The following is a 14,916-nucleotide window of genomic DNA, read 5'->3' as shown; positions in this document are numbered from 1 at the left end:
CGGCTTCATTAATACGGGGAATGATAACAAACTCACGGAAAAGTTGTGAATTGGAGATGCCTGTGTTGGACTGGGGTGTACAAATTTAAAAATCACACACCACCAGGTTATAGTCCAAAATGTTTAATTGGAAGCACACTAGCTTTCAGAGTGACGGTCCTTCATCAGGAGCCCTCCACAATCACCTGATGAAGGAGCGTCGCTCCGAAAACTATTATGCTTCCAATTAAACCTGTTGGACTATAACCTGGTGTTGTGTGATTTTTAACTTTGTACACGGAAAAGATGCTAACCCTTAACAAAGCTCTAGTTAGGTCGCAATCAATCATTGCATCCAATTCTGGTCAACAAATTCCTAATCAGAATGAGGAAGTTAAAATACCACAGAGGGGCCAGTTCCATAATTTGCTTCTCTTTCAGGACATGTGGATACCACCATAACCCCAGACAGACTAATTTGCCCTTGCCAGACAAGACTGAGAGTCCTGGGCACAAGCCTGTTAAACTGCCTCCCAGTCCCATTATCTTACCTCCCCTCCATATGAGCATAGATAAGTGAATCCCCCATTAACTGAAGGAAGAACCCTTCTGCCTTAATCTCTTCCCATCAAGACATAAACATGAACAATACGATAATCAGTTTCTGTAATCCATCACACGTTATCACAGGACATCGTCATTCATCAAGCTTTGTAAGGTCATAATTACCTACTTTAAACTATCTGTTGACAATCGCCCATGTGACTGATATGCCTTTGTCTAATTCCTATTAAATATACTGTCTCTGTGGGTAAGGCAGAGATTCAGGAAGAACAGCCTCTGCAAGTAGACACTCAGCTACTTTAGAGATGCTTTGAAACTCTCTCCGGCTGTCCAATAATAAAGCTACTGCTGTTGTGCAGAAAACTTGCGTCGTCTGGATTTGTGGAACAAAATAGACATCAACAATGAAGGATATGAGTGATCTTCAGAGTATAGAGTACAGACTTACTGGAGTGGTTCACTAATGAAGAAAATGCTGTCACTGGATTGATTTGAAGAAATTGCTATTTTCTTTGAAGTGAAGATGTAGAATATATTTTTGATAGAGCGTATAAGATTACAACAGACCTAGATATAGCAGACAAAAATATCTGTATTCGATAGGTGATAGCATAAGAATGAAGATCAGATGTAAGGTTTTGAGACAGCGGGAGTTGAAAAATGTGGTGCTGGAAAAACACAGCAGGCCAGGCAGCATCCGAGGAGCAGGAGAATCGAGTTTTGGGCATAAGCCCTTCTGCAGGAATGATACTAGTGCTCCAAGCGGGCTGAGATAAAAGGTAGGGGGGAGGGAATTTGGGGGAGGGGTGCTGGGAATACGATAGGTGGAAGGAGGTGAGGGTGACGGTGATAGGCCGGAGAGGGGGTGGGGGCGGAGAGGTCGGGAAGAAGATTGCAGGTCAAGAAGGCGGTGCTGAATCCGAGGGTTGGGACTGAGATAAGGTGGGGGGAGGGGAAATGAGGAAGCTGGAGAAATCTACATTCATCCCTCGTGGTTGGAGGATGCCTAGGCGGAAGATGAGGTGTTCTTCCTCCAGGCGTCGTGTGGCCAGGGTGTGACGATGGAGGAGGCCAAGGATCTGCATGTCATTGGCGGAGTGGAAGGGGGAGTTAAAGTGTTCTGCCACGGGGCGGTTGGGTTGGTTGGTGTGGGTGTCCCAGAGGTGTTCCCTGAAGATCTGCAAGTAGGCGGCCTGTCTCCCCACTGTAGAGGAGACCACATCGGGTGCAGCGAATACAGTAAATGATGTGTGTGGAGGTGCAGGTGAATTTACGACAGATATAGAAGGATCCATTGGGGCCTTGGAGGGAGGTGAGGGGGGAGGTGTGGGCGCAAGTTTTGCACTTCTTGTGGTTGCAGGGGAAGGTGCCGGGAGTGGAGGTTGGGTTAGTGGGGGTGTGTGGATCTGACGAGGGAGTCGCGGACGGAGTGGTCTCTCCTGAATGCTGATAGGAGTGGAGAGGGAAATATATCCCTGGTGGTGGGGTCTGTCTGGAAATGGCAGAAATGACGAAGAATGATACGATGTATCCGGAGGTTGGTGGGATGGAAGGTGAGGACCAGTGGGGTTCTGTCCTGGTGACGACTGGAGGGGTGGGGTTAAAGGGCAGAGGAGCGGGAAGTGGAGGAGATGCAGTGGAGAGCATCATCGACCACTTCGGAGGGGAAATTGCGGTCTTTGAAGAAGGAGGCAATTTGAGTTGTTCGGTATTCGAATTAGTCCTCCTGGGAGCAGATGCAGCGGAGGCGAACGAATTGGAAATATGTGATGGCGTTTTTACAGGGGACAGGGTGGGAGGGGGTGTAATATATGTAGCTGTGGAAGTCGGTCAGTTTATAGTAAATGTCCGTGTTGAATCACTCGCCCAAGATAGAAATGGAGAGGTCTAGGAAGGGGAGGGAGGAGTCTGAGACAGTGCAGGTGAATTTGAGGTCGGGGTGGAAGGTGTTAGTAAAGTGGATGAACTGTTCAACCTCCTCGTGGGAGCACGAGGTAGTGCCAATACAATCATTGATGTAGCAGAGGAAAAGGTGGGGGGTGGTGCCAGTGTAGCTGCGGAAGATGGACTGTTCCACATATCTGATGAAGAGGCAGCCATAGCTGGGGCCCTTGCGGGTGCCCATGGCTACTCCTTTGGTTTGGAGGAAGTGGGAGGTTTGGAAGGAGAAGTTGTTAAGAGTGAGGACCAGTTCAGTCAGTCGAAGGAGGGTATCAATGGAACAGTACTGGTTGGGTCGGCGGGAAAGGAAGAAGTGGAGGGCTTGAAGGCCTTCGTGATGGGGGATGGAGGTGTATAGCAACTGGATGTCCATGGTGAAGATAAGGCGTTGGGGGCCGGAGAAGTGAAAATCATGGAGGAGGTGGAGGGCTTGGGTGGTGTCCCAAATGTAGGTGGGGAGTTATTGGACTAAGGGGGACAGGACCGTGTCGAGGTATGCAGAGATGAGTTCGGCGGGGCAGGAGCAGGCTGAGACAATGGTCGGCCGGGGCAGTCAGGTTTGTGGATTTTGGGCAGGAGGTAGAAACGGGCGTTGCGGGGTTGTGGGACTATCAGGTTGGAGGCGGTGGATGGGAGATCCTCTGAGGTGATGAGGTTATGGATGGTCTGGGAGATGATGGTTTGGTGGTGGGAGGTGGTTGGGTCATGGTCAAGGGGGCAGTAGGAGGAGGTGTCCGTGAGCTGGCGTTTAGCCTCAGCGGTGTAAAGATCAGTGCGCCAAACTACCAGTGCGCCTCCCCAATCTCACCATCAAACCAACAAAAACCTCCACCCCCATGCGCTCCAACACCAAACTTACCATCAAACTGGCAAAAACGCCACCCCCACTTTGAGACAGTGGGAGATGAGCCAGTGTTTCTGCTGTCTGTATTGGCTGGATATATGCAGAACATACTGCCTATTATGGTGGTGCAGGCAGAGGAGAAGATGAATAATTGATAAAAACAGTTATATCAGATCTGAGGGAAATAAACTTGCAGAGTTTGGGGGAAGTATAGGGAGCGAGAATATGGGATTCTGCTACAGAGAGCCAGCTTGGATTTGATGGGCCTCTCTCTGTGCTATAATGCATTTTATTTGGACTTGCTTAACTTGCTCTGGTCACCGATTAAATTGTCATTGAGGTAAATCTGCTCAGTGTTCCTACTCAGACCAATACAGTCTGTCCTTCCACAGCAAGAGATAATGTTTACTATTTTATACTGGGTTTGGGGGTGGGGGAGGGGAGGGGGGTGTAACAGTGTGTATAACAGTCTGCCAGCATTTATCTGAAATGGCAAAACACCAGTGCTGCCACACTAGGGACCGATTCTGGAAATGTGGGGAATGCCAGAAGGGAATTCTTTACCCATCCCACCTGGAAACTGGCCAAACCAGTCAGACTGGGGAGAAGCTGTTCACCTGCTCTCTCTGTGTGTGGGTGTGTGTGTGGTGGGGGTGGTGGGGGCGTGGGTGGGAAGGGATTCACTCAGGCATCCATCCTGCTGAGACGCCAGTCAATTTACTCATAACCACAAGTTGAAGAATTTTTTTTCTCTTGTTCACACCAAGTAATGAACAATGGTTTTGGCAGTTCATAAAGTTTTGCATATAGAGAACTTAGTTTTGGAAATGTTCACAACATCGTTGAACATGCAGATTCACACTGGGTAGAGACTTTTATTTTCCTTTATTCATTGCAAGAGTTGGATGTTGATGGGCTATTGACATCCATCTCTGAACCATGTATTCTGGGCTTTGTTTCTGATGCCTTGTTATCTATTGGGGATAAAAACAGTTTCAATTAGCTTTCTGTTAAATGTAAGGCAATTAAGTCAATCCCATAACTCTCAGGCAGATTAGTTTCTTTTGAAGGGCTCTCCATCTCCTCAACCTCCTCCATCCTCACCCCCAACAGTACAATAATCTCACAGAGTCTCTTTGTGACTCTGAATGAGACAATCTGATCAGCTGCTTCTTTCCACACTCCTATGTCGGGTTGGATCTTAAACTCCCCTTGCTGCAGTTGTGATCCTGCATCATTGTAGAGAGTTGCTCGTATTTCATGTCTTGGCCTTTCAGTGTTCATGATACTGCATGTAGCTTCTTGGGTATGGGGCCCACAGTGTAAGAGTTTAGCTCTTTCCTTCCACCAACAGCAGTAAAATTGTACTCCAACAAAACTTACAGTAAAAACAGCATGAATACCTAAAAATGAGGTGTTAACCTGATGAAGTTACCAAAGAGGACTACTTGTGTGCCTAACTGCATAAGCAGCAAGTGATAGACAGAGTGAAGCGATCCGGGAAACAACAGAACAGATCGAAGATCTGCAGTCCAGCCACATCCAGTTGTGAATGAAGTCAGAGCACAGCTGGAGTTCTGAAGACAGTTCTCTTCAAGGTATTAACCAAAAGTAAGGTGACTTGAGTATAATGGAAGAAGTTGATTGGTGGGTAGCTGATAATCTTGTTTTAATCTGAAGTTAATTTAGGATTAGTTAACAAATAAACACATGGTAGGGAATCCCAGCCTCATGGAGTGCACATCTAGTTCTATGTGGGAAATCCAGGACACTTCTTGTCTGAGCAACAACCACAAGAACACGGAGGTGACACGGGAAATGTCAGGAACACTCGTTTGACCACGGCTAAAGTACAGCACACACTTCTGATCCCCACATTCCAGGGTTGATGTGATCACACCAGAGAGGGTACAGAGGAGACTGATCAGAATGTTTCTCCGATTGGAAATTTCTGCTCTGAGGAAAAGTTGGATAGGCTGGGGATGGTTTCCGAGGAGAATGAGCTGAGATTTAATTGAAGTGATAAAATGCTGAGGAATCCAGATCGATTGGAGAGGGAGGAGACATTCAGTAACAGAGAGGTCAGAAACTCTATTCCCTGTGGCCTTGAGGCACTACCATTTCTGCTGTTTAATCTCTCCTGCCCTCCCCTGTGTGACAGACTGTCTTTTTGTCCTTGTCTCACCCCCACCTTGCTCACAACCTGTTACATTTCTGATGGTTCTCAGACCTCTGTGACTTCACTGTGTTCCCTGGGTCAATGGCACGAGTTTTGAATTCTCTTCCTCCAGAGATAATTGGAAATCTTTCTGGTTGCAGTTTGCCCCAGCTTTTATTTTTAAAAACAGAGCATTTGTATCAGAGTCAAATATTCGTGAGACATCATCCACAATTTCGAGCATTTGGATGTAATCTGTGACCCTCCCACAGATGTGCAGGTTTGCTCTATTGGCTGTGCTAACATGGCCTGTCGTGTGCAGGTTTAGCGGGTTGGGTTAGCCATGGTAAATGAGAGGTTATGGAGGTAGGGTGGGAGAGCAGTTTATTGCAGGCTCGATGGATCGAATAGCCTCTTTCTGCACCTATGGGATTCATAGACTCTAACTAGTTGTGATTATCGTCACGTTTTCCTCATGCCAGTTTCATTCAGCTCAGGTACACGCGCTGCTTTTGTGTTTCTGTGGGTTCTCACTCAATCCTTTCCTTCTGTTTTACAGCAATTTCAAACTGTACGTGAGGGTGAGAATGAATTTTTAAATACAAATACTCCAATCGAAACCCGCACAGGTCAGGAACTGTTTCTGCTGCTGGCACCACTCACAAGGAACAGTAAAATAAAGGTTCAGTCACAAATCTTAGAGGAACACAGAGGTTATAATCACCAGGAAAGGCTAAACAGCTTAAAACTCTTTTCTCAAGAGGAGACTGAGAGACAACCTGGTACAAGAAAGATGTGCAGGGTCAGGTGAATTGGCCATGCTAAATTGCCCGTAGTGTTAGGTAAGGGGTAAATGTAGGGGTATGGGTGGGTTTCGCTTCGGCGGGTCGGTGTGGCTTTGTTGGGCCGAAGGGCCTGGTTCCACACTGTAATGTAATGTAATGTAATCTAATCTTTGTGCCTGTGTTTTCAGAGATTTGTGGTTGAAATCATTGGGATGGAAGCATGTTTTATTTCCCCAGGTCATCAAAGGTGCTATCTAAATGTGCATCTTTCTTTCTGTCTGAGTTAACAATCAGATGGACAGGTCAATGTCTGAGTGTCTTACCAAATCCCTGATTGAATCTGTCTCCCCCACAAACTCAGGTGCCTCACCACTCACTGGGTCATGGAGAAACTCTGCCGTTACAATGAGTACTGTCTTTGCTGTCACCGCTCCTCGTACTTCCGCCTAATCCCCACTTCCTATCATTAAATCCCAGCTTCCTCTAGTCCATCCACATGGGCATGTTGAAGAGCATGACAGGAGATTGGATTGAAACCGAGAGTTCAATAGCCAGAATGAAAGAGGAAGGAGGAAATAAACCGGGTTTGTGGATCCCATGGGATACAGACTCCAGGCTGAGTCCATTGTGGGCATTCCCTCAGTAATACGGGACAACATTCCACGATGAGAGTTAAACCTGGGTGGCAGGAGAGGCACACTGAACATTAGCAGGTTTAAACTCAAACACAGGAGGTTTGCTCAGTCAGTAACAGTGTGTAAGACATGGATGTGAAGTGAGCAGCGAGGGGAAATGTTGACACAAGCTGCAGATGGACAACTTTCACTGGAAGGGGAGGTGGACATTCAGCCCCTCAACCCTGCTCTGCCATTCAAAACTCTCTAAATTCATCAATAAACTCCTCTGCAACAGACAAGATGAATATTGAAAAACTAACCATCTGCAAATGCTGGGAAATCAGAAATTAAAAAAAATTTCAGCAGGTCTGGCAGCATCTGTGGAGAGTGAACCTTTGGGGGTCAGGTGACCAGCTGCAGCTGACCATTCTGCCTTTTCTGTAACACTCTCTGGAACAGGTTCTGGTGCGAGGGGAATGAGACTGTCAATAACAACTGAGAAAACAGGAGGACGTGCTCAATCAGAATAAAACACATTTTGGTCTTTCACTTTTAATTCAACTGCAAAAATGATTCATTATCATCACATAAGTAATAGGCCAGAAATCAACTCTTCATGTCACTGGTCTCGGAAACTGTGTTAATTCTGACCTTGACCAGCCTACATGTGAATCCAGACCCTGAATAATGGGGTTGACCCTGGACCATCTTCTTGGCAGTCAGAATGGATGACAAATGCTGCCCTGGCAAGTGATGCCGTGATCCCATGAACAAACAAAATAAATCCAATCGCTGTGGTTACTTGTGAATTTGCCGGTGTTTCACCAAGCTGGATATCTGAGCGAATTGCTTCCGATACTCAGAGCAAGTGAATGGTCTCTCCCCAGTGTGTATGCGCTGGAGTACAGTGAGGCTGGATGGTGTCCTGAACCCAGCCGCACAGTGAAAGCAACAGTCTCGCACTGGTCTCCTGTGACCGCGAGAGATGATATTCACCATCCCGAGGGATACTGGGTAAAGATACCTCCAAAAGGGATCTATTGAGAGTAGACCAGGAGAAACTGCTCTCTTTCATGAAAGAATCAATAATGAGGAGGCACCGATGTCAAGGGATTGACAAAAGAAGCACATGTAACATGATACAAAGTGTTTTCATGCAGAGAAAGTTTATGGTCAGGAATGCACTGCCAAAGAGTACAATTGGAGCCAGGTATAATGAAGAGAATAGAATTGAACAGAACAGTTATTGGAAGAGGACGAATGGGAAGGTTTATGGGGTAAAGGTAGAAGAATAGCATTCGGTGAGGTGATCTTTTGGAGAGCTGATGAGCCAATCAGCCTCCTTTTGTGCAGTAACAATTCTGTGGACATTTAATTTCTGAGCCCTCTAGGGAAATATCAGGGCAGGGTTTGTAAAGAGGTCAGACTGAATGAGGGTCTTGGTGAACAAAAGCGAGACACAGATACAGAGAGGTTTCAGGATAGATTGAATCAAATGTTACCAATTTGCACGGCAACCAACATTACAAATGGGATTCAATAAGAGAGTGGAATTAGAGCAGCAAATAAATCTTGAACATTTATGCAGCTAAAGGGGATGCTGGATAAAGACACCGCAGTTAGTGCTTATTTCATTCAAGACATATCAGCCAGGGTGCACATCATCCTATATCTATCCTATTGAGCTCTTGAAGAATTTTGTTCATTTCAAGTGTTTCATATTTCAGTCCTCCAGAGAAGACAGCTTCATGCTCCTCAATCTCTCCTGACAGGAGAAAGCTGCTAATAGAATTCAATTCACTGGGGAATGTTACTGACTGCTTCATGGATTGGAATTGGCAACTAAGACTGTAAGGTTACTGTATAAACTATCTTCAATTGTATTGCCAGATTGCCAGACACATGTGGGGCTTTAAGAAAAATAACTTACAGGCATTGAGTGTCAGAGCGCCTACTGTTGTGTGGGCATCCTGTTTAGATACGATCTATTGATAATTGTTAGAATCAACTTATACAGACTCCATAGAAGTGGTCAGAGCATTATAACGATTTTCAAAGCTGGTAACACATTATCCCATGGGTTAAAAGTCGTATATGATAGAGTAGGAACGAGTTTGGCTAGTAAAGTCGTTATTCAAAATCATCCTAATTTACTTTCAGAAACAAGTGAGAGAAAGCCACATTATTGCATTAGTCCAAATTTAGAATTTCAGGAGAACTAAAGGGAGAGCTGGTGTTGGGAGCTGTAGTAATGAAGGAGATAAACTTGTTTTACACAGAGAGAGTTCACAGATGGGAAACTCAGCTTTAACATCACATTTAACGCACCCAGTTTCGCAGGTCCCGAACATTATACATAATATGGAAGGGGAAAGCAGCATTCCCAGCCCAGAGAAACCATTCGTGTTGTGCATGTGGTTGAGGATTTAACTGGTCATGTGATCTGGGAAGACACCATTATGACGGGACCAGGTGAGGTTGTGTAAACGTGGGGACTGTGGGAAGGAATTCACTTACCCCTCCCAGTGGGACACTCACTGACACAGTCACACTGGGAAGAGGCTGGTCACCTGCCCCATGTATGGGAAGGGATTTACTCACTCTTGCAATCTGCTGAGGCACCAGAGAGGGCACAGAGGATTTAGACTCTTCACCTGCTCCATGTGTTAGAAAGGATTCATTCAAATTTCTCTCCTGCAGAGACATCAGTGCGTTGCCACCGGGGAGAGGCCATTCACCTGCTCCACGTGTGGGAAAGGATTCGGCCAGTCTTATGATCTGCTGAGACCCCAGTGAGCCCAATCTGGGGAAAGACCATTCAGATGCTCAGTGTGTGAAAAGGGTTTCAGTGATTCATCCCTCCTGCTGATACACCAGAGGGTTCATACTGGGTAGGAGTTGTTTACCTCTCAGTGTGACAAGGGATTTGCTGCATCTTCAACATGACTGAGAGACCAGTGAGTGCACACAGGGAAGTGGTCATCCCCCTGCTCCGTGTGGGGTAGAGTTCACACATCACTGCAGGACTCTGATTCTGCAGTTACTGTTCATCAGAGTCAGGACCGGACCTTGTATATGATGACACTGTTGGAATATTGATGTTGTTGTTTGTGTTAGCCACATTAACTGGGCTGGAGTTGACTGAATTTATAATCCCATTTCTGAACTTCAGGATGTCTCTCTGAGCACAAGGCAACACAAACAGCAATGTGACAATGTGCAGGGGTCATCTGTTTTGATTTATATTGGGATTGAAGCACCTCTGCTTCAAAGCACCAGGTACAAGGTCAGAGGCCAGCCTTGGTCAACAGCCTGTGTGGAGTTTCCACATTCTCCCCACGATAGTGTGGGTCCTCTGGTTTCCTCCCACAGTCAAAAGATGTGCAGGTTAGGTGGATCAGTCGTGCTACATTGCCCATGGCGTCCAGGAATGTGTAGACTCGGTGGATCAGCCATGCGAAATGCAGTATTACAGGGATTTGATGGGCCAATGCTCTCCTTCCACACTGTCGGGATTTTATTCTATGATTGAGGATAAACGCGACACAGCAGGGTGTCCCTGGAGAAGGAGCATGTGGTGTTATCAATGCTCTCAATGCCTTTAGACAGAGGTGGGCACCGCACGGGATACGTGCACTATCTCTGTCGCTGCCCCCTCCCTACAACTCTACCTTGATTTCGTCCCTTCTCACTTTGTCACTTGTAATGGTTTGCTTTGCCTGTAAGGGGTCTTGTTTGGAAATATTCAATTGGTTACACGTGTGGCTTACTGCTGGTAACAAAAAGCAAAATGGCGTAATGATGATGTTGATGGTGGGAAGGTTGCACAGCTGTGTGAGATAACATTTCTGGGTCGGAGAAATGGGGGGAAAAAGAACGCTTCACAGCTCACAGAACAAGAACTGAAAAGCAGTTAAATCAAACCAAAGGTTCAGTCAGGGAGGGAATATTTCCCTGGAGTTTGAGTAACTGGGAAGTGATGGTTTCCGGGAATAGACAGGATTTTGTTTTACAGGGCGTTTGAAATTTCAAAAACTGTTATATTCAGATCGTTTCGATTCTTTTACTTTTATTCTGGGATAAACCTGAATACAAGGTTTGCAAATTTATTTTTTTTTAAATGTAAAAGACAAATATTAAATAAAATCCATCAAACCTTCCCTCACTGAAAACTGATGCAATCTCCTGGAGAATCCCTGCCCTGCCTACTTCTTCCTACTCGGGCTCCATGGCTATATACATACCTGGGAGATAGCAGGAAGCAGCTATTCGGCTTTTCAATCCTGCTCCACTAACCAATGGGAACCAGCTGACCATCCAGCTCAGTCACCTGTTCCTGCTGTGTTCCAATCCCCTTAGATATAGTTCTTCGAGGTAAATTCAGCGAAGTCCTCCTTTGGTTTCACTGCCTTTTGTTTCAGTGGCGTTGCGGTGTTACTGTGTGGGTGTAGGCAGGGGTAATGTGATGGTGTTGCCTCCTGGAGGATGCACTCAGCATTCCTCATCATCCTGCAGTAACATCAACCGCGTTTCAGCAACTAGAGATAGAAACCATTTCCAGGATATGGGCATCACTGGCTCAGCCAGCATTTAAACCCCATCTCTAGTTACCCGTGTGAAGATGGTAGTGAGCTGCTGTCTTGAACCATTCACAGTCCATTTGGTGCAGAGAGACCCACAATACTGGGAGGGAGAGTGTTCATGATTTTGGCCGAGTGAGTCTCTATCTTTGGTTCTTCAAATGCTGGTTAACTTAATCACGATCTGCACATGATTTTGAGATTTCAGTCTGCAAATCTTCACCATCTTGCACCCTGTATAAAGGAATATGTACAGATTAGAAATTCAGAACAGACAATTCTAATTTCTCTGGAATATTTTTCCCCTTTCTTCCCCCAAAGCTGTAACCCTCCAGCCCACTTACTCTCTCCCACCATTCTGACTCTGCTACCCCCTAATGTACACTCTCCCCATTCTCATGGAGTTACTGGTAAACAGATCCATGCCACCACTTCCCGCCCCTGGTTAGACTCTGCACCCTTTCTGGGTTCACTTCCTTTCCCTTCAGTTGCTGCAAGTCAATAATGTAACAGCAGAATGAAATAAAAGGAAACAGACAGGGAGATGGCAGATCCTGGACAGAAGAGGAACCTTCAGTCTGAGGGAATGGGTCAGATCCTTCTTCGTTCCCCATAGGTCGATTTCCAGCGTTACAACAAGTTGGGGATGGAACTTGGTTCCACGTGGGTGTGATGGCACATTGACCCCCCCCCCCCAAACCGATCAATACTATAAGTAGATGCGTCCCTTCTCCAGCCAATCAGTGTGAAATGCTTTCTGCTAGTTACCCAAAACAAATGCTCCAGAACACGCCCACATTCCGTATATGTACAATGCCGGGTTTCCCCACACGTGTGGTCCCTGCCTCAGGGATTGTGGGAGTTGTTGTCCCCATGAAGCCTCTGGAAAGTGAATGAAAATTGTGGGCTAGAGGGTGTTGGATCCATATTCAGACACACAGGACATGTGGGCTGTCACTGGGTTTTACTGAGACATCTGCTTAGACAACCTGAGTTCTGACGTAAGGAATATACATTCAGCCAATTGCGGGGTGGGGAGGTTAATAAGGGGCAGCAAAGTTGAAGAGAGGTGGCTCAGTGGCTAGCACTGCTGCCTCACAGCGTCAGAGAGCCGGGTTTGATTCTAGCCTTAGGCGACTGTGTGGAGTTTGTCTCCCTATGTCTGCGTGGGTTTCCTCTGGGTGCTCCGGTTTCTTTCCACAGTCCAAAGATGTGCAGGTTTGATGGATTGGCCATACTAAATTGCCCACAGGGTCCACGCATGTGCCAGTTAGACAATTAACAACAGGAAATGCAGGGTTACAGGGAACGGATGTGTCTAAATGGGATGCTCACTATAGGGTTGGTGTGGACTCGATGGAAGAACACCCTGTTTCTGCACTATAGGGACTCTATTCTATTCTCATGAAGAAGAATGTACTTATCTCAATGCGTTCTGAATCTGTGGAATTTCCTATTCAAAATGCAGTGGATGCCAGGGCAATGAGCAAACTTAATGAAAAGATACAGATGTTTCATTTGCAATGAGTTGAAGGGTGAGAGAGGGCAGGCGGGAAAATCCAGCTGAGAGCGAGGTGAGCTCAGTCATCATTGTATTAAATGGTGGAGCTGGTTCGAAGGGCTGCATTGCCTCTCCTGGGCCCAGGGCTTATCTTCTTACGGCAAAACTGGAAAGCTGAATCCAAAACTCACCACCTTCAGAAAATGCAGGATACTCAGGTGGATTAGCGTTCCAAACTTAGATAGTGAGGAAGCGAGTAGGAGATAATGATTTTGCAATTTTACACTGAGGGGACACAGTGATTTACGGTTTTCGACTGTGTAGGACATTCACAGCGTCCAGAATACTCCGTTGGGAATATCTATCCTATACTTTACTACAAAGCCAAGGTCTTTGACAATGAAACCAAAACACCGCCTCACCTCGTAATCTGATAAAAGACCTGAGAAGTCTGGTTGAATTTAGAACACAGATGGAAAGTGGGAAGATTAAATCCAATCCCAAGATCCTGTGCTTAAACAAAGGAGACTACAATAGGATGAGGCAGGAGTTGGCTAATATAGACTGGAAGCAAAGACTTTAGGGTGGGACAGTTGACAGACAGTGGAGGAATATCAAAGCAATTTTTCAAAGTGCTCAGTAAAAACATATATCAGTGAAAAGGAAGGACTGTCGGAAAAGGAGTAATCTGCCATGGGTGGGTAAGGAAATAATGGAGTCTGTCAAATTGAAATAGAAGGCACACAAATTGGTAAAAACCAAGGAGAAACCAGGAGATTAGAAAAACTTCAAAGATCAACAGAAAGCTTGCTGGGATTCGGGATAAAATGTAATGAGTAGCTATCTCCAGGGACAGAATAGCAGTTTACACTACTGGAGGGGAACCTGTTATGTGGGGAACATATGGCCTCTATAATTGTTGGAGCACTTAACTGTTACCATAGAGATAATCCTGATCAAGTTAAAAATCACAGCACACTCCAAAAACTTGTATTTCCAAATAAACCTGTTGGACTATAACCTGGTGTTGTGTGGTTTTTAACTTTGTCCATCCCACCCCAACCCCGGCTCCTCCACATCAGAATCCTGATAGACAGCCCCACTGAAACTGAAGTGCATGTCAGGTACTTGAGGGAGCCAAAGGGGCGTGGGGGGAGGGGTGTGTGGTTTAACCACAAAGTGCTGAACTGAACTAGACTTTTTAACTGCTGTTGCCATGGAGATAATCCTGAGAGATAGTCTCTATTCAAAGTCACAAACCACAAAGGTATACGAATGGGAGTGGCACATCGGACAGGTGGGGAGTTACCTGATGCTGCCTGGAGGTGTTTTGCATGTACACTATCAGGTAACTGCCATGTCTCATCAATAAAGACTCAAAGAAGACCTCTCAGAGTTCTGTACCTAGTTATTCCTACCCAGCAGGGTTCAGGAATATGAGGACACAGCAGTCAGTCTTCACAGTGGAGGATACGAAGACCATGCCAGGAATTGATAAGGAGACTGAGGAAGGTGAGGACCTAGAAACAACAGTTATCATGAAAGAGTTAGAGCTGGGCAAGCTAATGGAGCTAAAGGTAGACAAGTGGGCGGCACAGTGGCACAGTGGTTAGCACTGCTGTCTCGCAGCGCCAGAGACCCGGGTTCAATTCCCGCCTCAGGCGACTGACTGTGTGGAGTTTGCACGTTCTCCCCGTGTCTGCGTGGGTTTCCTCCGGGTGCTCCGGTTTCCTCCCACACTCCAAAGATGTGCAAGTCAGGTGAATTGGCCATGCTAAATTGCCCGTAGTGTTAGGTAAAGGGGTAAATGTAGGGGTATGGGTGGGTTACGCTTTGGCGGGTCGGTGTGGACTTGTTGGGCCGAAGGGCCTGTTTCCACACTAAGTAATCTAAAAAAAAAGTCTCTTTGCCCTGATGGAATACATCCCAATATACCAACAGAGTTAG

General features: G+C 46.2%; 1 protein-coding gene across 4 annotated transcripts in view; it reads right to left on the bottom strand.

The window, feature by feature from the left end:
* Nucleotides 1-4,061: 4,061 nt before the first annotated feature.
* Nucleotides 4,062-14,916, bottom strand: part of LOC148136818 (uncharacterized) — a 55,915-nt gene continuing 45,060 nt past the window's right edge. For 3 of the 4 annotated variants that reach the window (XR_015754398.1, XM_087983123.1, XM_087983124.1), the window contains exon 6: nt 10,508-11,702. The gene's annotated coding sequence lies outside the window, so the exon portion shown is untranslated. Of the gene's footprint in view, nt 4,303-10,507; nt 11,703-14,916 lie in introns of those variants that run through there. The other variant, XM_087983122.1, reaches the window with a different exon arrangement.

The sequence above is a fragment of the Chiloscyllium plagiosum genome, unplaced genomic scaffold, assembly GCF_037043375.1.
Source record: "Chiloscyllium plagiosum isolate Xiang-an unplaced genomic scaffold, Cpla_swu_hap1 HiC_scaffold_45, whole genome shotgun sequence".
Classification (NCBI taxonomy): domain Eukaryota; kingdom Metazoa; phylum Chordata; class Chondrichthyes; order Orectolobiformes; family Hemiscylliidae; genus Chiloscyllium; species Chiloscyllium plagiosum.
The sequence above is the reverse complement of the archived record's forward strand: the minus strand, read 5'-3'. Positions and strand labels throughout refer to the sequence as shown.